This window comes from Gopherus flavomarginatus, chromosome 11 (assembly GCF_025201925.1).
Source record: "Gopherus flavomarginatus isolate rGopFla2 chromosome 11, rGopFla2.mat.asm, whole genome shotgun sequence".
Classification (NCBI taxonomy): Eukaryota; Metazoa; Chordata; order Testudines; family Testudinidae; genus Gopherus; species Gopherus flavomarginatus.
This window is the reverse complement of record NC_066627.1, coordinates 19,323,895-19,345,470: the sequence shown is the minus strand read 5'-3', so window position 1 is coordinate 19,345,470 and position 21,576 is coordinate 19,323,895. Positions and strand designations below refer to the sequence as shown.

General features: G+C 45.5%; 1 pseudogene; it reads right to left on the bottom strand.

The window, feature by feature from the left end:
* Positions 1-1,804: 1,804 nt before the first annotated feature.
* LOC127030957 (olfactory receptor 5A2-like) lies at positions 1,805-20,875 on the bottom strand (annotated as a pseudogene).
* Between the last annotated feature and the right edge of the window lie 701 nt (positions 20,876-21,576).

Genomic DNA, 21,576 nt, shown 5'->3' with positions numbered 1-21,576 from the left:
AACAGGACGTGGTGGAGAAGACAGGGCACTGGACTGGGACTCTGGAGAGATGGTTTCTTGCCATAAGCCTGCTTAGTGACTCTGGGCAGGTAACGTCAACTTGTTATGCCTGAGTTTCCCCAGTTATAATGTGAGGAAAAGCATGTGGAGTTGGGGCTAAAATCACAAAGCTCCCACTTTAGGCACCTGAAGCCCAGAGTCCAGCCCTGGGGTTTTCACACCCAGCTCAGCTCCTGGCAAACCCTGCAGGCACCCAAATGTTAGCAGTAAATGGGCTGTAGGTGCCCCTGGACATGCCCTCTGCAGCCCCACACCAGGCATCCGGATGCCGAGGCCTCAGAGCGCCACACAAACCTGGGGAAGGTGGGTGTTCCCCTGCCTGACTCTCCATCAGGGCCCCGTCCACAGGCCAGGTACCCAGATGCTTTGGAAAATCACACTGGGCCCCCAAGTATCGGGAAACAACTGGCCCTAAATTGTTGCTGAAAAGTGGGCAAATACGAGTTCTGTGCTGGTGTCCTGTGGCCAAGGCCAGAGGGTTTCCTTTGGCTTTTCTCTTCTTTTGGAAAGCAGCCTGGAGGTGAAATACATACTAGGAAACAAACATTAATGGTACAATTGCCTAACACTGCTATTCCAGGCAGATGTTGCAAGCCTATGTTTTTCTAATGTAGATATCATAGAATTGTGTATATGAGTGCATATGCATATGTGTGTGTGTGTGTGTGCAAATGTGAGTGTGTGTGCGCGTACATATGTATATGTGCTTGCATTTGCGTATGTGTGCATGTGGGTGTGGATATGCATGTGTGTGTGTGTCCATGCTTGCATGAGTGTCTGTGTGCATGCATATGTTTGTCTGGGTAAGTGTGCATATGCATAAGCGTTTGAGTGTGTGTGTGTGTGTGTGAGCATGTGTGGATGTATGTGTGCATGTATGTGTGTGTTTTCATGTTTGTGCATGTATGTATGTGTATATATGTTTGTGTATGCATATGTGTGTGTGAGTGTATGTGTGTGTTTGCATGTGCGTGTGCATGTGTATGTGTGTAGAAGTCTCCCATTCTACAATGAATGGATGCCCAGTGTTCCAGCTGAGTCCATTTTGCCTGCACCCTCTCACTGAGCACAATCGCCCCATTGTCTGAACTTTGAGCAGTCACAAGTTCAAATCTCCCACCAGCCCAGTAGTACCCACCTGTGGAATCTGACAAGACTGGGGTCCCAGGTTTCAAGAGGTCTCTTCATCTCCACTTTCTCCGAGGGCTGTAAGAGCAGTGGTTCTCAGCCTGAGGTATGCGTACCCTGGGTACACAGAGATCTTCACAGGGATACATCAACTCATCTAGAGATTTGCCTAGATTTACAACAGGCTACATAAAAAGCACAAGCAAAGTCTGTACAAACTAAAATTTCGTAAGACAATGACTTGTATATACTGCTATAGACTATACACTGAAACGTAAGAACAATATTTGTATTCTAATTTATTTATTTCATAACTATATGATAAACATGAAAAACTCAGCAGTTTTTCAATACTAGTGCGCTGTAATAGTTTTGTATTTTTATGTCTGATTTTGTAAGTAAATAGATTTTAAGTGAGGTGAAACTTGGGGATAACAGACAAATCAGACTCCTGAATGGGGTACAGTAGTCTGGAAAGGTTGACGGACACTGTGTAAGAGCAAGACATGAAGCCCAGTGGAGCTCAGGGAAACACGACCTGACACTACATCAAGCTTCGCTTCAGGCCCTACCCCAGCCATTGTTATATCTACTTTAACCAAAGGAAATTGTCTGGTTAGCATGGTCCAAACATGAATTTCCTGCAAGCTTTCCTCAGTGTCTCCTGGACCTCTTTGTTTCTCAGGCTGTAGATGAGCGGATTGACCGGCGGGGTCAGGATGGCATAGACGACAGAGAGAACTTTCTTGAAGTCCCTTAGGATGTCAGTGGTTGGGAACATATAAGCAGTCAGCAGAGTTCCATAATAAATGCTCACCACAATGAGGTGGGAGGAGCAGGTGGAAAAGGACTTTTGCCTCCCAGTGGTGGACAGGATTCTCAGAATGGTGGTAATGATGTAGACATAGGTAAGAAGGAATGGGACCAGTAAGAAAACCAAGCTGAGTGGGAAAGCCAATGTTTCCATCAGGTGAGAGTCATTGCAGGACAGTTTTATAAGGGGGATTAAATCGCAAAAGAAATGGTCAATAACGTTAGGGCCACAGAAAGTTAACTGAGATATTGACAAAGTTGTTATGCTATTACCTAGGAAGCCACCTATCCAAAAGCCATATGCAAGCTGGAGGCAGACCCTGCCACTCATACGGGCTGCATAGTGCAGTGGGTTGCATATCGCTAAATACCGATCATAAGACATCACTGAGAGGAGAAGGCATTCTGTTGCAATCAGAGAACCAAAGAAATAATATTGTATGACACATCCATTGAATGAAATAGTCCTGTCCCTAGTCAGAAGACCAACTAGCATCCTGGGCAGGATGGTGAGGTGTAGCAGGTCTCCAAGCAGGACAAGTTCCCCAGGAAGAAGTACTGGGGGTGTGAAGGTGCTGATCAGTCACAACCAGTGCAACGATGAGGATGTTACCGGCCATGGTTGTGATGTAGATCACTAGAAACAGTAGGAAGAGAAGAGTTTGTTGATTAGGAAAATCCCCAAATCCCAGGAGGATGAATTCTGTGATGGACGTTTGGTTCATTTCCTCTGGGTTCACTATGCGTTCCAACTAGGGGAAAGAAACCAAAATTTACAATGGAATCTGTAGAAGATACATTTTCATCATGCTTTAGCATCAATTTAGTTTCATAAATATTCCATAAGGCCCCTCATCCTGTAGGATCAGTGAAGAACCAAGACTCTGGAGGCAAATTTCCTATTTAGATCTTTTTTATTCCATTATCACCCCCCTCTGGTCAGTGAAGAAATCAATGCAGACAGAAACCACACATACTGTTGTGCATATTGATGTCAAAATTGGCAAAGCCATTTTGAGTTAGTCATTTTTAACTTCGACAGGTGGTCCCCATGGCTCACCAGGGTGAACTATTACTTCTTGCACTGCAAACATATTATCAGTTCAGCTAATGGCTAGCAGGCTCTAGTGGACTCAGCCAAGAGAGGGGACAGTGACCAACACACTGTCATAGCAGGCTATGTTAGTCTCCATGAGACAAGGTCCAGCCCTTTACTGATTTTATTCTTTTCCCCTTTTTTTCACATTCATCTTGGGCCACTCCAGAGAGAGAGACATGTCACTGAGCTGTTGCATCACAAACTGATGCCAAATTTACACTTCACTCCCCTTATAGTTTCCTTTGCTAGCACCACAACCACCATGGTGTTTCAGTTACTTTTTCTCTGAAACACTCGCCAAATGAATCTCATTTTATTTTTGTCTGCAAGTGACTTGTTCCTCAGTCCTGCTGTGATTTTTCATCCGCTCCCTGCTGATGTTGTCTGCCACTGTGATTGACTACATGCTCTGGGTGAAGGGGGATTATGAACTCCCATGGGACCCACAACTCAATGAGCTTGCTCCTCAACTGTCTGCCTCCATGGGTCACAACTGAGAATACCAAATGCAGAACCAATTCCTGAGAAATAGGGCAGACACACCCCAAAACTGGTGGTAATTCTCCCACAAGATATACCAAACCAGCAACAAAATAAACTTCTGTCTCACCACACTGGCTAATAAGAAGTCAGAAAAGCAGTCTCCTTAGGCATTCCAGTCCTTCTACCACCACCAAAATACTAGACTTAATGAGGAGGGGGTATTTAAAGCAATTGCATCAAACAAAAGTTTTTGTCTGATCCCAAAGGACCAGCTGCACACCCAGGTCAATATATAACTCAGATCTTACCCAATAATCATGCCATGGCCAATCCTTTAGTATTTAGTTAACCAGCACCATGCCCCACTGGAGTTCTGCTATCTGTTATGTAACAACAGAGATGGAACCAGTGACATGACTCCATTTAGCCTAAAAGGGCAAGGTTAATTTTCAGCTGTTCAGGTGTGACTGCACCTTTAGTCGGTGAGGGCATACTGGCTGTCACACATTCAGGTTAACGGGCTTCAGTGTTCCTTTGCAGTTGACTTTTTAATGTTCATAAACCTGTTATGATCTGAGGTAGTTTAAAGCATAACACAGGTTTTTAGGTTTGCAAATCTGTGACCCTTTGCCTCTTTGAGATTATTTATTAATTATTATTATTATTTATTTTATTTTGCTGGTCATAATGTCGGAGGGTATCTTTGCTGCCCTCTGCTCATGAGGTTATGTATGTGTCTTGTAGCGTCTTCTTCATGCCAGTTGAAAGGCTTTATTTTCAGTAGGTGTGGACTGATTCTTTTCTCTTAAAAGGCATGTAATTTTTTCAGGTTCACACTGATGAACACAGAAAACAATTGGGGCTGTTAAACTTTCTTCAAATTCCATATTCAATTAAGTTCTATATTTTCCAGTATAGTGCTGAAATGGATGTTTGTATATACACACATCAACATACTTAACTACTCACTTTCCCCCAAAACATGGGAATTGTGTGAGGAGCCATATCAGTGTGCATGACATATTAAAAGACAAATTTTAAGTAGAACTGTATCCTAAACTGCATTATGGTATTGTATCAAAATATTGCATTTCAATGGGAGATTCACCTTCCTTTATAGGAACAGAACAGACTCCTGAAACTCTTACCATAAAAGTGGTCCACAGACATTGTCTTCAATGGGATTGAACAAATGATTAAGGGTTTACAGGATTAGGTTCCAAATATGTAAATTGTTCTAATGAAACTGACAATGCCTGAGCTGTCAGATCAGAAGAATCTTCATTCAAATAAAGGTGGGCAGATGTTTGATAAGTCTTAGCTCCATTGCTAAGATGAGGAAATTTTTTTAGCAAAATTCTTGGCAGATGCCTGAGGCAGCTGGTTTAAGGTCATCAGTGTCCAGCATTCTAATCTACACTTATAGTTCTCTCACCTGCAAAGCTGGAAAATGAGGCATTTGTTTTCTTTGTTTTGCTGCTCTAGTTCCAGTTAACAAATGCATGTTAGACTAGTTTGGCTGCAAAGAATAATTCTATGTACATGGGACAACACCTGATTCCTTTCAGGCTGTGGAACTGGGCTGACATCAGTATCCAAACATCCTCTGGTCAGAGCAAGCAGAGACATTCATCTAATGATTTGGACTCGATGTGATTCGGTATGAATGTCATGGATAATTAAGACCAGTGGAGAAATAGAATAAAAAACACTGTTTAAACACACACACACACACACACACACACACACCCCTCTTGAGGACTCCTTACCAATTTAACAGTATAATACATATGCCAACAAATTTAAATAAAGCCTTTGTTTAAGTTTGTTAGCATATGTATTGTGCTGTTAAAGCCATATAAAGAATGAATGCCCTCTCTAGCCATGTTCTGCCCCGCCGCACGTAAGAGGAGGGGGGGCCTAGCCCCAAGTCTTTCCAGTACCCCGTACCCACTAAAAATTTCTTACCGGTACTGCATTCTGGAGAGTACCACCCTAACTGAAATACTAGACACAACCATTTTCTGTCATCATGTCTGAACTACAGTTCTCCTTTTCAACTACCAATTTTGGCCTCCACAAGGCGTTAGATGCATCAGAGCTTACTAAGAAATCACAGGACATATTCAAAGCATCTATGGGTTTATCCAGAATGCTGCTGTGCTGTGTATAGCCAGGAATCCAGCCTTCCTTTGAACCTGAGACACTAACTGTTCACTTAAAGAATCAACATGGAGACATTCATGTCTCAACAACGTTGTCTTCCCAACAAGCTGGTCAAGCATACCCACCTGCTTTTAGGGCTGTTTAAATTCTCTTAGAGTTTTTGTTGCATCTAAAACCTTCTTTAAGTTATCCACACTGGATCTTTCTAAAGCTGTGTTGGGTAAAATCTGTTTCTGACCTGTATTATGTAATGTCCCTCTTGGATTTGTAAAAGGACAGCTAAGCCTCCATCTTGGATACCTTTCTCCTCAGACGATTTAGTGCCCTTTCAGCTTTTTTCAAATCAAGGAGGGGAAAGGTCAGGATAGTTAGAGTCATGTGACAGCCATAATCTGCCTAGCAACTGCAGGTGATTTAGTGAGTGGCAGGCCTGCCATTCAGGGCTGCCAGTCTGAATAGCAGCCAGAGACCCACACAGTTCAGCTAGCCGGTAGGAGCCTCAGAGGGACCAGGATTCATAGGACTTTGGATTTATGGTCTCTATTAACATACTTGCACTCAACTGCTGCAGACCATTAGTGAGCACATACTTGCACTGGACAACGAGATCAAGCAGAGACTGCGTGGGCAAGCACTGAAGACCTACCTGAGGGAGAAGACCTGCCTGGAAGACCTGTCCAGAAGGAGAAAAATACCCAGTTCCTGAGTTCCTGTTTGGTGTCCAGCACCCCTGATTTTCAACAGTATCCCTGTTGGTATCCTGAGTTTTTGTCATTGTGTCCCTGTCTTCATGATATGATATTGTAATACCCATTGTGGTTTTCCTCTATTTTACATCCATAGGTTCAGGGGGTTTAAGGGCTCTGAGCTTCATGCTCTGGTAACTGTTAACAACTGAGTGCCTCTTCCTTATGTTGTTTATTCTCTGAAGGTGTCCTTGTCGAGTTTACTGACTAGTGGCATAATAAATATGTGTCTGTTACATCTTATTCTGCCTGTGTCTTACTAAATCACCGGAGGATAGATGTGGGAGGGGGTGGGATCTGCAGACAGCCCATCTTCTGATCTGTGTAAACCATAGTTAAAATATTTTGGGCTGTTTATGACACACTGGGTCAGTGGTGTCATAAACAGATAGTTAAGGGTTAATGTCTTTTTTACCTGTAAAGGGTTAACAAACAGGGAACCAAACACCTGACCAGGGGACCAATCAGGAGACAAGATACTTTCAAATCTTGGTAGAGGGAAGCCTTTGTTTGTGTTTTTTGGATTTGGCTTTGTTCTCTCTGGAATCTGAGAGTGACTGGACGTACTACAGGCTCTAATTTTCTATTCAAGTAGTAAGTGCAAGTAGAAAGGCGGTTTAGTCTTTTTAATTGGTTTTCTTTATTTGCAAACGTGTATCTGGCTGGTAGAGGTCTAATGTGTATTTGGCTGGAAGTATTTTAAATTGTATTTCTGCTGGAGGAGGCTTTTTCTCCAGTTTCTAGAAGCTGACAGACCCTGTAATATTCCATCTTGAATTTACAGTGATTTTCTTTATTCTTTTATTAAAAGTTTTGCTTTTAAGACCTATCTGATTTTTTCCCCTTGTTGAGGCTCAAGGGAATTGAATCTGTACTTAACAGGGAGGGAGAAGGGTGGAATCCCTTTGTTTAGATTCACGGAGCTTGAATCTGTATATCTCTCCAGGAGCCCAGGGAGGGAACACCTGGAGGGGAGGAGAAGGGGAGTGACATAACCTTAGTCCCAGATTTGGACTTTAGCGTCCAAAATATGAGGGTTAGCATGAAAACCTCCAAGCTTAGTTACCAGCTTGGACCTGGTACCTGCTGCCACCACCCAAAAAATTAGAGTGTTTTGGGGCACTCTGGTCCCTCTGAAAAACCTTCCCTGGGGACCCCAAGACCCAAATCCCTTGAGTCTCACAACAAAGAGAAATAATCCTTTTTCCCTTCCCCCCTCCAGGTGCTCCTGGAGAGATACACAGACACAAGCTCTGTGAAATTACACAGAGAGACTCCCCCTCTCTGTTCCCAATCCTGGAAACAAAAAGTACTTTCCTATTCCCCCAGAGGGAATGCAAAATCAGGCTAGCAAATCCAACACACAGATCTCCCCATTTCTTCCTCCCACCAATTCCCTGGTGAGTACAGACTCAATTTCCCTGAAGTAAAGAAAAAACTCCAACAGGTCTTAAAAGAAAGCTTTATATAAAAAGAAAGAAAAATACATACAAATGTTCTCTCTGTATTAAGATGATACAACACAGGGTCGATTGCTTAAAAGAATATTGAATAAACAGCCTTATTCAAAAAGAATACAAATCAAAGCACTCCAGCACTTATATTCATGCAAATACCAAAGAAAAGAAACCATATAACTTACTATCTGATCTCTTTGTCCTTACACTTAGAAACAGAAGACTAGAAGGTAGAAACTGCTTCTCCAAAGCTCAGAGAAAGCAGGCAGGCAGACAAAAGACAAAGACCTCAGACACACAATTCCCTCCACCCAAAGTTGAAAAAATCCGGTTTCCTGAATGGTCCTCTGGTCAGGTGCTTCAGGTGAAAGAGACATTAACCCTTAGCTATCTGTTTATGACACGCCCCCCAAATTGCAGACAGTGGGGAAGCTCACTGGCGGTGATTTCCTTCTAGAACATTAAAATAAACAGATTAATACAACACATACACCTTTACATATACTCCTAAGTATATAACTAACAGACTTCTACATTTTAAGAACACTTTTTAACTACTGAATTCTGGGAAACTCTCACGGGAGAGTGCATCAGCTACTTTGTTAGAAGCTCCTGTGATGTGTTGAATTTCAAAATCAAAATCTTAGAAAGCTAAACTCCAACGAAGAAGTTTCTTGTTGTTCCCCTTGGCAGTATGAAGCCACTTTAGTGCAGCATGGTCAGTTTGTAGTTGGAACCGCCGTCCCCAAACATATGGGCGTAGCTTTTCCAGGGCGTACACAATGGCATAGCATTCCTTTTCACTGACTGACCAGTGACTTTCCCTCTCAGACAGTTTCTTGCTGAGAAACACGACAGGATGGAAGTTGTGATCTGTTGCTTCCTGCATGAGCACTGCTCCTATACCACGCTCAGATGCATCCGTGGTTACTAGGAATGGCTTGTCAAAGTCCGGGGCCCTGAGCACAGGGTCAGACATGAGCGTTGCCTTAAGTTGGGTAAAGGCTTTTTGACACTCATCAGTCCACTTAACTGCATTTGGCTGGGTCTTTTTGGTCAGGTCGGTCAGTGGGGCAGCGATTTGGCTGTAGTGTGGTACAAATCGCCTGTAGTATCCGGCCAAGCCTAAGAAGGATTGGACCTGCTTCTTTGACTTTGGGACAGGCCACTTTTGGATAGCATCCACCTTGGCCTGTAGGGGGTTTATGGTTCCTCGACCCACCTGGTGCCCCAGGTAAGTCACTCTGTTTTGGCCTATTTGACACTTTTTGGCCTTAACAGTTAGTCCTGCCTGCCTGATGCGCTCAAAGACCTTTTCCAGGTGTAGTAGGTGTTCGGGCCAGGAGTCTGAAAAAATGGCCACATCATCGAGGTAGGCAACTGCAAATTCTCCCAGTCCAGCTAGTAGACCATCTACCAGCCTCTGGAAGGTGGCGGGTGCATTTCGAAGGCCGAAAGGAAGGACATTGAATTCATACATCCCCGCATGGGTGACGAATGCTGACCTCTCCTTGGCAGGTTCATCTAGCGGTACTTGCCAGTACCCCTTGGTTAAGTCTATTGTAGAGATGAACTGGGCACGTCCCAACTTCTCCAATAGCTCATCGGTACGTGGCATTGGATAGTTGTCCGGACGAGTTACAGCATTTAGCTTACGGTAGTCCACGCAAAAGCGTATTTTCCCATCTGGTTTGGGTACCAGAACCACTGGAGATGCCCATGCACTGGTAGATGAGCGGATTATACCCATCTGTAGCATGTTCTGGATCTCCCGTTCTATAGCAGCTTGGGCATGAGGAGACACTCGGTAGGGTGGGGTTCTGATTGGGTGAGCATTACCTGTATCAATGGAGTGGTATGCCCGTTCAGTCCGTCCTGGGGTGGCTGAGAACAATGGGGCGAAGCTAGTGCACAGCTCCTTGATTTGTTGCTGCTGCAGACGTTCCAGGGTGGTTGAGAGGTTCACCTCTTCCACGCCACCGTCTTTTTTCCCGTCGTAGTAGACACCGTCAGGCCACTCAGCATCCTCTCCCTGGACTGTAAACTGACAAACCTGTAAGTCTCTGGAATAGAAAGGCTTGAGAGAATTAACATGGTACACTTTAGGCTTTAGTGAGGAATTGGGAAATGCTATGAGGTAGTTTACAGCTCCCAGGCGCTCTTGGACCGTGAATGGCCCTTCCCATGATGCTTCCATCTTATGGGCCTGTTGCGCCTTCAAGACCATAACCTGGTCTCCTACCTTGAAGGAACGTTCTCTGGCATGTCTGTCATACCAGGCCTTTTGCTCTTCTTGAGCATCCTTTAGGTTCTCTCTAGCAAGGGCTAAAGAGTGTCGGAGGGTGCTTTGTAGGTTGCTTACAAAGTCCAGAATGTTAGTTCCTGGAGAAGGCGTAAACCCCTCCCATTGCTGCTTCACCAACTGTAATGGCCCCTTAACCTCGTGACCATACACAAGTTCAAATGGTGAAAACCCTAAACTGGGATGTGGTACAGCCCTGTAGGCAAACAGCAACTGCTGCAACACTAGGTCCCAGTTATTGGAGAATTCGTTGATGAATTTACGTATCATGGCCCCCAAAGTTCCATTGAACCTTTCCACCAGGCCATTGGTTTGATGGTGGTACGGGGTGGCAACCAAGTGATTCACCCCATGAGTTTCCCACAGTTTTTCCATGGTCCCTGCCAGGAAATTAGACCCTGAATCTGTAAGGATGTCGCAGGGCCAACCTACCCTGGCAAAGATGTCTGTTAGGGCCAGGCACACAGTGTTAGCCCTAGTGTTGCCTAGAGCGACTGCTTCTGGCCATCGGGTAGCAAAGTCCACTAAAGTCAGTACGTACTGCTTTCCTCTGGGCGTCTTTTTTGGGAAAGGGCCCAGAATATCCACAGCTACTCGCTGAAATGGGACCTCAATTATGGGGAGTGGCTGGAGAGGGGCCTTGACCTGGTCTTGAGGCTTTCCCACTCTTTGGCATACCTCACAAGACCGGACATACTTGGCAACGTCCTTGCCCATCCCCTCCCAGTGGAAGGACTTCCCCAACCGGTCCTTGGTTCTGTTCACCCCAGCATGGCCACTGGGATGATCATGGGCTAAGCTTAAGAGCTTCCCCCGGTACTTAGTTGGAACCACCAACTGTTTTTGCGGCTGCCATTCTTCCCGGTGTCCACCAGAAAGAATTTCCTTGTATAAAAGTCCTTGGTCTATAACAAACCGGGATCGATTAGAAGAGCTGAGAGGCGGTGGGGTGTTCCGTGCCGCCGCCCAAGCTTTCTGAAGGCTGTCATCCGCTTCCTGCTCAGTCTGGAACTGTTTCCTTGAGGCTGGGGTCACCAGTTCTTCCTCAGACTGTGGACTTGGGCTTGGTCCCTCTGGAAGCGATGTAGGTGATGGGGTTGTTTCCGTTGCTGGTGAACCGCTCTCCGCTGGTGCACCTGAGGGTATTTCAGGCTCTGGCTGAGCCTTTTGGGTATGGCTGTCTGTTGCTTCTGCCAGTTCTGGCTCGCTGGCGCCCTCTGGTGTTGAATTTGAAGATGTGGTTGCACTTGCTGGTGCTGGTTGCTGTTCCAGTTCCGGGCCTGGGACTGGAGATGCTGTGGCTGTTTCAGTGGTAGGCATGGAATCCGGGTCCACAACCTCTGTCTGGGTCTCCGGTAACACAGACGGGGCCTCTGTGGACGGTTCAGGAACAGGAATGGGTCTGGAAGCTTGCCTGGTTTGGCTACGTGTAACCATTCCCACTCTCTTGGCCCGCCTCACCTGGTTGGCCAAGTCTTCCCCCAGTAGCATGGGGATAGGATAATTGTCATAGACTGCAAAAGTCCACATTCCTGACCAGCCTTTGTACTGGACAGGCAGTTGAGCTGTAGGCAAGTCTACAGCTTGTGACATGAAGGGGTAAATTGTAACTTTGGCCTTTGGGTTGATGAATTTGGGGTCAACGAAGGATTGGTGGATAGCTGACACTTGTGCCCCCGTGTCTCTCCACGCAGTAACCTTCTTTCCGCCCACTCTCAAATTTTCCCTTCGCTCCAAGGGTATTTGAGAGGCATCCGGGCCTGGGGATCTTTGGTGTGATGGTGGTATAATGAATTGCACTCGCATGGTGTTCTTGGGACACTTGGCCTTGATATGTCCCAGTTCATTACACTTAAAGCATCTTCCATCTGATGGGTCACTGGGCCGAGGTGAGTTACTGGAGACTGGTGAGGTTGAAGGGTAGGGTATCTGTGGCTTTACTTGGGTGGTATGTGGGGTCTTTGGCTGTCCTCGGTTGTAGGGTTTATGGTCTGTGTGCCCCCTGGGGTAATCGTTCCCCTTGACAGTAGCTTTCTTGCTTTCTGCCAGTTCCATCCATTTGGCTCCAATCTCCCCCGCCTCAGCGATATCTTTGGGATTTCCATCTTGTATGTACCGTGTGATGTCTTCAGGAACACCATCCAAGAACTGCTCCCTTTGTATGAGGAGGTTCAGTTCTTCCAAGGTTTGAATGTTGTTTCCTGTTATCCAGGCCTCATAGTTTTTTGCAATGTAGTAGGCGTGTTTGGGAAATGACACCTCTGGTTTCCACTTTTGGGTTCTGAAGCGCCGACGGGCATGATCTGGGGTTATCCCCATTCGGTATCTGGCCTTGGTTTGAAAAAGTTTATAGTCATTCATTTGCAGCTTAGGCATTTCAGCTGCCACCTCTGCTAAAGGTCCACTGAGCTGTGACCTCAATTCTACCATGTACTGGTCTTCGGGGATGTTGTACCCAAGACAGGCTCTTTCAAAATTTTCCAAGAAGGCCTCGGTGTCATCACCTGCCTTGTAGGTGGGAAATTTCCTGTGCTGTGGAGCAATATTTGGCGCCGGGTTGTTAGGGTTGGCTGGCACAGGCAGCCCAGCTTTTGCCAACTCCAGTTCATGTTTTCTCTGTTTTTCCTTCTCTTCATTCTCTTTTTGTTGTTTTTCCAGTTCTCGGTGGTGGGCCGCCTCCTCTTCTTCTTGCTTCCTTCTGTGGGCCAACTCTTCTTCTGCTTGTTTCCTTCGGTAGGCTACCTCTTCTTCTTCTAGTTTTCTTTTGTGTGCTGCCTCTTGGGCTGCCTGTTCTCTTTGGAAGGCTGCCAGTTTCATGCTTTCTTCCTTTTCTTTCATCTCCATCTCTCGCCTGTGTTCAGCTTCTTTGAGTTGCTCTTCGGCCTCAATTTTTGCCTTAGAAGTCATGGTTCCTGTTTTCTTGTGTTGGGGTGCCCTCCGGTGTTTATCTTCTGAACTGCAGGCTCTGTTGCCTCCTGAAGTCTGCCTAGCAACAGTGCTTTTTTCCTTTTCTCTCTCTAGCTAATGTTCAATGAAAGGAAACCAGAAAAACCACTTTATTTGCATGCATATAAGTGCTGGTACTTGCCTCCTTATGGGAGGGCTATTGCATGACAAAAGACCCTTAACAGTCTGGTAATGGCTTCTCGCTTAACATGCAAGCCACAAACTGCCAGAGAGAGCAGAAAAAAAAATTCTCTTTGGTTCCCTTTTAAAACCAAACTGTTTCTCTCTGCTAAAAAGCCCTTAGCAGAGAAAAGAAAAATATAATATTCCTACTGGCTTCTGGATTCTGTCTATATCCCACCACCACTGCCACTCATGACATAACCTTAATCCCAGATTTGGACCTTAGCATCCAAAATATGGGGGTTAGCATGAAAACCTCCAAGCTTAGTTACCAGCTTGGACCTGGTACCTGCTGCCACCACCCAAAAAATTAGAGTGTTTTGGGGCACTCTGGTCCCTCTGAAAAAACCTTCCCTGGGGACCCCAAGACCCAAATCCCTTGAGTCTCACAACAAAGGGAAATAATCCTTTTTCCCTCCCCCCCTCCAGGTGCTCCTGGAGAGATACACAGACACAAGCTCTGTGAAATTACACAGAGAGACTCCCCCTCTCTGTTCCCAATCCTGGAAACAAAAAGTACTTTCCTATTCCCCCAGAGGGAATGCAAAATCAGGCTAGCAAATCCAACACACAGATCTCCCCATTTCTTCCTCCCACCAATTCCCTGGTGAGTACAGACTCAATTTCCCTGAAGTAAAGAAAAAACTCCAACAGGTCTTAAAAGAAAGCTTTATATAAAAAGAAAGAAAAATACATACAAATGTTCTCTCTGTATTAAGATGATACAACACAGGGTCGATTGCTTAAAAGAATATTGAATAAACAGCCTTATTCAAAAAGAATACAAATCAAAGCACTCCAGCACTTATATTCATGCAAATACCAAAGAAAAGAAACCATATAACTTACTATCTGATCTCTTTGTCCTTACACTTAGAAACAGAAGTCTAGAAGGTAGAAACTGCTTCTCCAAAGCTCAGAGAAAGCAGGCAGGCAGACAAAAGACAAAGACCTCAGACACACAATTCCCTCCACCCAAAGTTGAAAAAATCCGGTTTCCTGAATGGTCCTCTGGTCAGGTGCTTCAGGTGAAAGAGACATTAACCCTTAGCTATCTGTTTATGACAGGGAGGGAAATGGTTTATTCCCCTGTGTTGTAAGACTCAAGGAATTTGAGGCTTGGGGTCCCCAGGGAAGGTTTTGGGGGGACCAGAGTGTATCAGGCACTGGAATTCCTGATTGGTGGCAGCTTATCAGATCTAAGCAGGTAATTAAGCTTAGAGGAATTCATGCTAGTACCCCAACTTTTGGACTCTAAGGTTCAGATTGGGGAAAGATACTATGATATGGTGTTAGCGGTAGGATAAGAATCCAAAAGCCAGTGAGTTAAAAGCAAAAGCCAGTAAGATTATTATTTTTCTTTTTTCTCTGCTAGCTGCTTATAAGCAGAGAAAAGGGGGGGTTTAAAAGCAAGTCTGCAGGTTTTTTTTTCCTCTCTTCCTTCTGAATACACTGAAGGCAGAGAGATTAAGGTTTAACAAGGGTCTTTTGTTAAACAAAAGGACTCCAGCTGTGAGTCAACAGAGACCAGCAAAACACATCTGCAAATCAAAGGGTTTCTTTTTTTTTTTACACTACCTCGAATAGCTACTTAGAAAAGTTAAAAAAGACTCTGTTGCTAAGCAACCCTAAGCAGGCAGCAGAGGAACAGCATTTCAGGCAGTAAACAGAAGAGGGTGCACCAGCACAAGAAAGCAGGAACAATGAGCACCAGTGCAGCAACAAGCAAACTAAAAATAGCTAAACTAAAAGCAATAAACAAACACAACGAACATAAAAGACGAATGGAACTAATTCAGGCAGAAATAGCCAGGGAAGAGGCTGCCCACAGGAGAGACATGGAGAAGCAACAAAAAGAGATAGAAAAGCAGCAAAAACAGCTGGAACTAAAAGAAAAAGAGATGGAGCTCCAGAGGGAAGCCCACCAGCAGGCCATGGAATTAGAACAGGCTAAGCAACAGACACAGCCAATCCTAACAACACTTCACCAGTTGTTGTTCCACATCCCAAAAAATTTCCCACCTACAAGGCAGGTGATGACACTGAAGCCTTCTCAGAAAATTTTGAAAGGACCTCCCATGGATACAGCATCTCTGAAGACCAGTACTTGATAGAGCTGAGGCCACTGCTCAGTGGACCCTTAGCAGAGGTGACGGCTGAAATGCCTAAGGAGAACATGAACGATTATAAACTTTTTCAAACCAAGGCCAGATACAGAACGGGGATAACACCTGAGCATTCCCATCGGCAGTTCAGAGCCCTAAAATGGAAACCAGATGTGTCATTCTCCCGACACGCCTACCACATTGCAAAGAATTATGAGGCCTGGATATCAGGAACAAAGGTTAACAATATGGACGAGCTGCATCTCCTAATACAAATGGAGCAGTTCTTAGATGGTGTTCCTGAGGAAATAGAGAGGTACATCCTAGATGGGAAACCCAAAACGGTAACCGAGGCGGGGGAGATTGGAGCCAAATGGATGGAAGTGGAAGAAAAGAAAAAAGCCACTGTCAAGGGGAGCGAATATCCCAGGGGGCACACCGACAATAAACCCTATAACCGAGGGCAACCCAAGACCCCACCTACAACCCAAGGAAAGCCCCAGACTACCTATTACCCCACCTCACCAGTCTCCAGTAACCCACCTCGGCCCAGTGGCCAGTCAGCTGGACTATCCTATAAATGTAATGAACTGGGACACATAAAGGCCAACTGCCCCAAGAACCCCAGCCGAGTGCAGTTCATTACACCACCATCACACCAACAATCCCCAGGCCCAGATGCCTCTCAAATACCCTCGGAGTGAAGGGAAATTTTGAGAGTGGGCGGAAAGAAGGTTATCGCGTGGAGAGACACGGGGGCACAAGTGTCATCTATCCACCAAACCTTAGTGGACCCCAAATTCATCAACCCAGAGGCCCAAGTGACAATTTACCCCTTCATGTCACAAGCTGTACACTTGCCTACAGCTGAACTGCCTGTCCAGTACAAAGGCTAGTCAGGAATGTGGACTTTTGCAGTCTATGACAATTATTCCATCCCCATGCTGCTGGGGGAAGACTTGGCCAACCAGGTGAAGCGGGCCAAGAGAGTGGGAATGGTTACATGCAGCCAAACCAGGCAAGCTTCCAGACCCATTCCTGCTCCTGAGCCGTCCACAGAGGCCCCGTCTGTGTTACCAGAGACCCAGTCAGAGGTAGTGGACCTGGATCCCCTGCCAACGACTGAAACAGCCACAGTGACTGCAGTCTCAGACCCGGAACTGGAAAAGCAACGAGCACCAGCGCCAGCAATTGCAAACCAATCTTCAACCCCAAAGCCAGAGGGCGCCGGCGAGCCTAAACTGGCAGAAGCAGCAGACAACCACACCCAAGAGGCTCAGCCAGAGCCTGAAATACCACCTGGTACACCAGCGGAGAGCAGTTCATCAGCAACGAAAACAAACCGATCACCTACATCGCTTCCAGAGGGACCAAGCCCAAGTCCACAGTCTAAGAAAGAACTGGTGTCTCCAGCTTCAAGGGAACAGTTCCAGACTGAGCAGGAAGCAGATGACAGCCTTCAGAAAGCGTGGGCGGCGGCAAGGAGCACTCCACCGCATATCAGCTCTTCTAATCGATCCTGGTTTGTTGTAGAACAAGGACTTTTATACAAGCAGACTCTTTCTGGTGGACACCAGGAAGACTAGCATCCACAAAAACAGTTGGTGGTTCCAACTAAGTACTGGGAAAAGGTCTTAAGCTTAGCCCATGATCATCCTAGTGGCCACGCTGGGGTAAACAGAACCAAAGACTGGTTGGGGAAGTCCTTCCACTGGGAGGGGATGGGCAAGGAAGTTGCCAAGTATGTCCGGTCTTGTGAGGTGTGCCGAAGAGTGGGGAATCCCCAAGACCAGGTCAAGCCCCTCTCCAGCCATTCCCCATAATTGAAGTCCCATTTCAGCGAGTAGCTGTGGATATCCTGGGTCCTTTCCCAAAAAAGACACCCAGAGGAAAGCAGTACATACTGACTTTCGTGGACTTTGCTACCCAATGGCCGGAAGCAGTAGATCTAGGCAACACCAGGGCTAAAGCTGTGTGCCAGGCCCTAACAGACATTTTTGCCAGGGTAGGTTGGCCCTCTGACATCCTTACAGATTCAGGATCTAATTTCCTGGCAGGAACCATGAAAGAACGGTGGGAAACTCATAGGATGAATCACTTGGTTGCCACCCCTTACCACCATCAAACCAATGGCCTGGTCGAAAGGTTTAATGGAATTTTGAGGGCCATGATATGTAAATTCGTAAATGAACACTCCAGTGACTGGGACCTAGTGTTGCAGCAGTTGCTTTTTGCCTACAGGGCTGTACCACATCCCAGTTTAGGGTTTTCACCGTTTGAACTTGTGTATGGCCACGAGGTTAAAGGGCCATTACAGTTGGTAAAACAGCAATGGGAGGGGTTTACGCCTTCTCCAGGAACTAACATTCTAGACCTACAAAACACCCTCTGACACTCTTTAGCCCATGCTAAAGAAAACCTAAAGGATTCTCAGGAAGAGCAAAAGGCCTGGTATGATAAACATACCAGGGAGCGTTCCTTCAAGGTAGGAGACCAGGTTATGGTCTTGAAGGTGCAACAGACCCATAAGATGGAAGCATCATGGGAAGGGCCATTCACGGTCCAAGAGTGCCTGGGAGCTGTTAACTACCTCATAGCATTTCCCAATTCCTCCCTAAAGCCCAGAGTTTACCATGTTAATTCTCTCAAGCCCTTTATTCCAGAGATTTACAGGTTTGCCAGTTTGCAGCCCAGGGAGGAGATGACGCTGCATGGCCTAAAGAAGTCTACTACGAAGGAAAAAGTGATGGTGGCGTGGAAGAGGTGAACCTCTCCACCACCTTGCAATGTCTGCAGCGGCAAGAAATCAAGGAGCTGTGCACTAGCTTCACCCCATTGTTCTCAGCCACCCCAGGACGGACTGAAGGGGCATACCACTCCATTGACACAGGTAATGCTCACCCAATTAGAACCCCACCCTACCGAGTGTCTCCTCATGCCCAAGCTGCTATAGAAGGGGAGATCCAAAACATGCTACAGATGGGTATAATCCGCTCCTCTACCAGTGCATGGGCATCTCCAGTGGTTCTGGTACCCAAACCAGATGAGGAAATACACTTTTGCATGGACTACCATAAGCTAAATGCTGTAACTCGTCCCAACAACTATCCAATGCCACGCACTGATGAGTTATTGGAGAAATTGGGACATGCCCAGTTCATCTCTACAATAGACTTAACCAAGGTGTACTGGCAAGTACCGCTAGATGAACCCGCCAAAGAAAGGTCAGCATTCATCACCCATGCAGGGGTGTATGAATTTAATATGCTTCCTTTCGGGCTGCGAAATGCACCCGCCATCTTCCAAAGACTTGTAGATGGTCTCCTAGCAGGATTGGGAGAATATGCAGTTGCCTACCTCGATTATGTGGCCATTTTTTCTGATTCATGGCCTGAACACCTAGAACACTTGGAAAAAGTCTGTGAGCGCATCACGCAGGCAGGACTAACTGTTAAGGCTAAAAAGTGTCAAATAGGCCAAAACAGAGTGACTTACCTGGGACACCAAGTGAGTCAAGGAACCATAAACCCCCTACAGACCAAGGTGGATGCTATCCAAAAGTGGCCTGTCCCAAGGTCAAAGAAACAGGTCCAATCCTTCTTAGGCTTGGCCGGGTATTATGGGTGATTTGTACCACACTACAGCCAAATCGCTGCCCCACTAACAGACCTGACTAAAAAGACCCAGCCGAATGCAGCTAAGTGGACTGATAAGTGTCAGAAGGCCTTTACCCAGCTTAAGGCGACACTCATGTCTGACCCTGTGCTAAGGGCCCCAGACTTCGACAAACCATTCCTAGTAACAACAGATGCATCTGAGCGTGGTGTGGGAGCAGTGTTAATGCAGGAAGGACCAGATCATAACTTCAATCCTGTCGTGTTTCTCAGCAAGAAACTGTCTGAGAGGGAAAGTCACTGGTTAATCAGTGAAAAAGAATGCTACGCCATTGTGTATGCCCTGGAAAAGCTACACCCATACGTTTGGGGACGATGGTTCCAGCTACAAACCGACCATGCTGCGCTAAAATGGCTTCATACTGCCCAGGGAAACACCAAAAAATTCTTCAATGGAGTTTAGTTCTCCAAGTTTTTGATTTTGAAATTCAACACATTTCAGGAGCTTCTAACAAAGTAGCTGATGCACTCTCTCGTGAAAGTTTCCCAGAATCAACTGGTTAGAAATTGTCCTTAAAATGTGAGAAGTCTTGTAGTTTACATATTTAGTAGTGTATGTAAATGTGCATGTGTTTTATTAATCTGTTTATTCTAAAGTCCTAGGAAGAAATCACCGCCACGGTGGTTCCACATTGTCTGAGATTTGGGGGGGCGTGTCATAAACAGATAGTTAAGGGTTAATGTCTCTTTTACCTGTAAAGGGTTAAGAAGCTCAGTGAACCTGGCTGACACCTGACCAGAGGACCAATGGGGGGACAAAATACTTTCAAATCTTGGTGGTGGGAAGTCTTTGTTTGTGCTGTTTGTTTTGTTTTTCATTCACTCTTGGGGCTAAGCGGGACCAGATGTGCAACCAGATCTTTCTCCAATCTTTCTAAAACAGTCTCTCATGTTCAAAATAGTAAGTACTAGCTAGAAAAGGCGAATTAGTCTTATGTTTAACAGCACAATACATATGCTAACAAATTTAAACAAAGCCTTTGTTTAAGTTTGCTAGCCTATGTTTTGTTCTATTAAAACCATATGAAGAATGAATGACCTCCCTAGCCGTGTTCTCCTCCTCTGGAGGGGGTGGGGGTTGGCCCCAAGAATTTCTGGTACCCCATATCTGCTAAAAATCTCTTGCTGGTAATGCATTCTGGAGAGTACCACCCTAGCTAAAATACTAGACACAACCATTTTCTGTCATCATGTCTGAACTACAGTTCTGCTTTTCAACTACCAATTTTGGCATCCACAAGGCATTAGATGCATCAGAGCTTACTAAGAAATCACAGGACATATTCAAAGCATCTATGGGTTTATCCAGAATGCTGCTTTGCTGTGTATAGCCAGGAATCCAGCCTTCCCTTTGAACCTGAGACACTAACTGTTCACTTAAAGAATCAACCTGGAGAAATTCATGTCTCAACAACATTGTCTTCCCAACAGGCTGGTCAAGCATCGCCACTTGCTTTTAGGGCTGTTTAAATTCCCTTAGAGTTTTCTTTCCATCTAAAACCTTCTTTAAGTTATCCACACTGGGTCTTTGAAAAGCTGGGTCAGCGGATCCATACACATCTGAAAGACTCTGGCAGTTAGGAACTGAAAATATCTCAATCAAAACACTTTCACACCCCTCCTTGCAAAAACTACCATGCGGATTCTTCTCCTGACGAGCTTCTCTAAGCAACAATCCATCAGTTACAGAAATTCTGCCCTTACCCTCTTCATCTAGCGCTTGCTCTAAAGGAACATTTTCCTGAGAAACAACAGATTCTTTCAGAGTTTCACTTAAATCCAAAATCACCTCTAGCACATTAGGAGGATTTCCACACAATTCCCTTTTATGCAAGCAGCTAGACTCCATAGTTAAAAGATTAGAGGCACTTTCTTTCCCTTTGCAGCTTTCCTCACTGGCAACATGCAGGTTACCAGGCTCAATACACACAGGTTTAGGGACCATTCCCTCCTTGTTACAAGTTTCCACACTGTCAGTGGGTAACAGAGTTAAATCACCTTCATGCTCTCCTTGTGCCCTGGTCATGCTATCAACTTGATGAAACAGAGTTGTCATAACCTTACTCAGCAACCCACTAGCAACAGGCAAAATAGAAACACAAGAATTGCCCGGCCCCTGTTCAGTACTGAAGATGGAAAGTCCTCAGCAATGTTCTCATTCTTATCACTGAGAGTTTTCATCACCAAAGCACTTTACAACATAAACCCCGTTAATTCTGTTTATGGCCAGGGAAAACACTTGGCATCATAGAAAAGGAAATGATGCCTCTGTGCAAATGATGGATATGATAACTTTTTCTTCCCTGTCCTGAATGATCTATTTTTAATGAAGATGAGGTGAAAGGTTTGCTTACCTTAAAGTTGGCACAGAAGAAGCTGGAATCTGTGACTTGACCTCTTCACTTAGTGTTTCA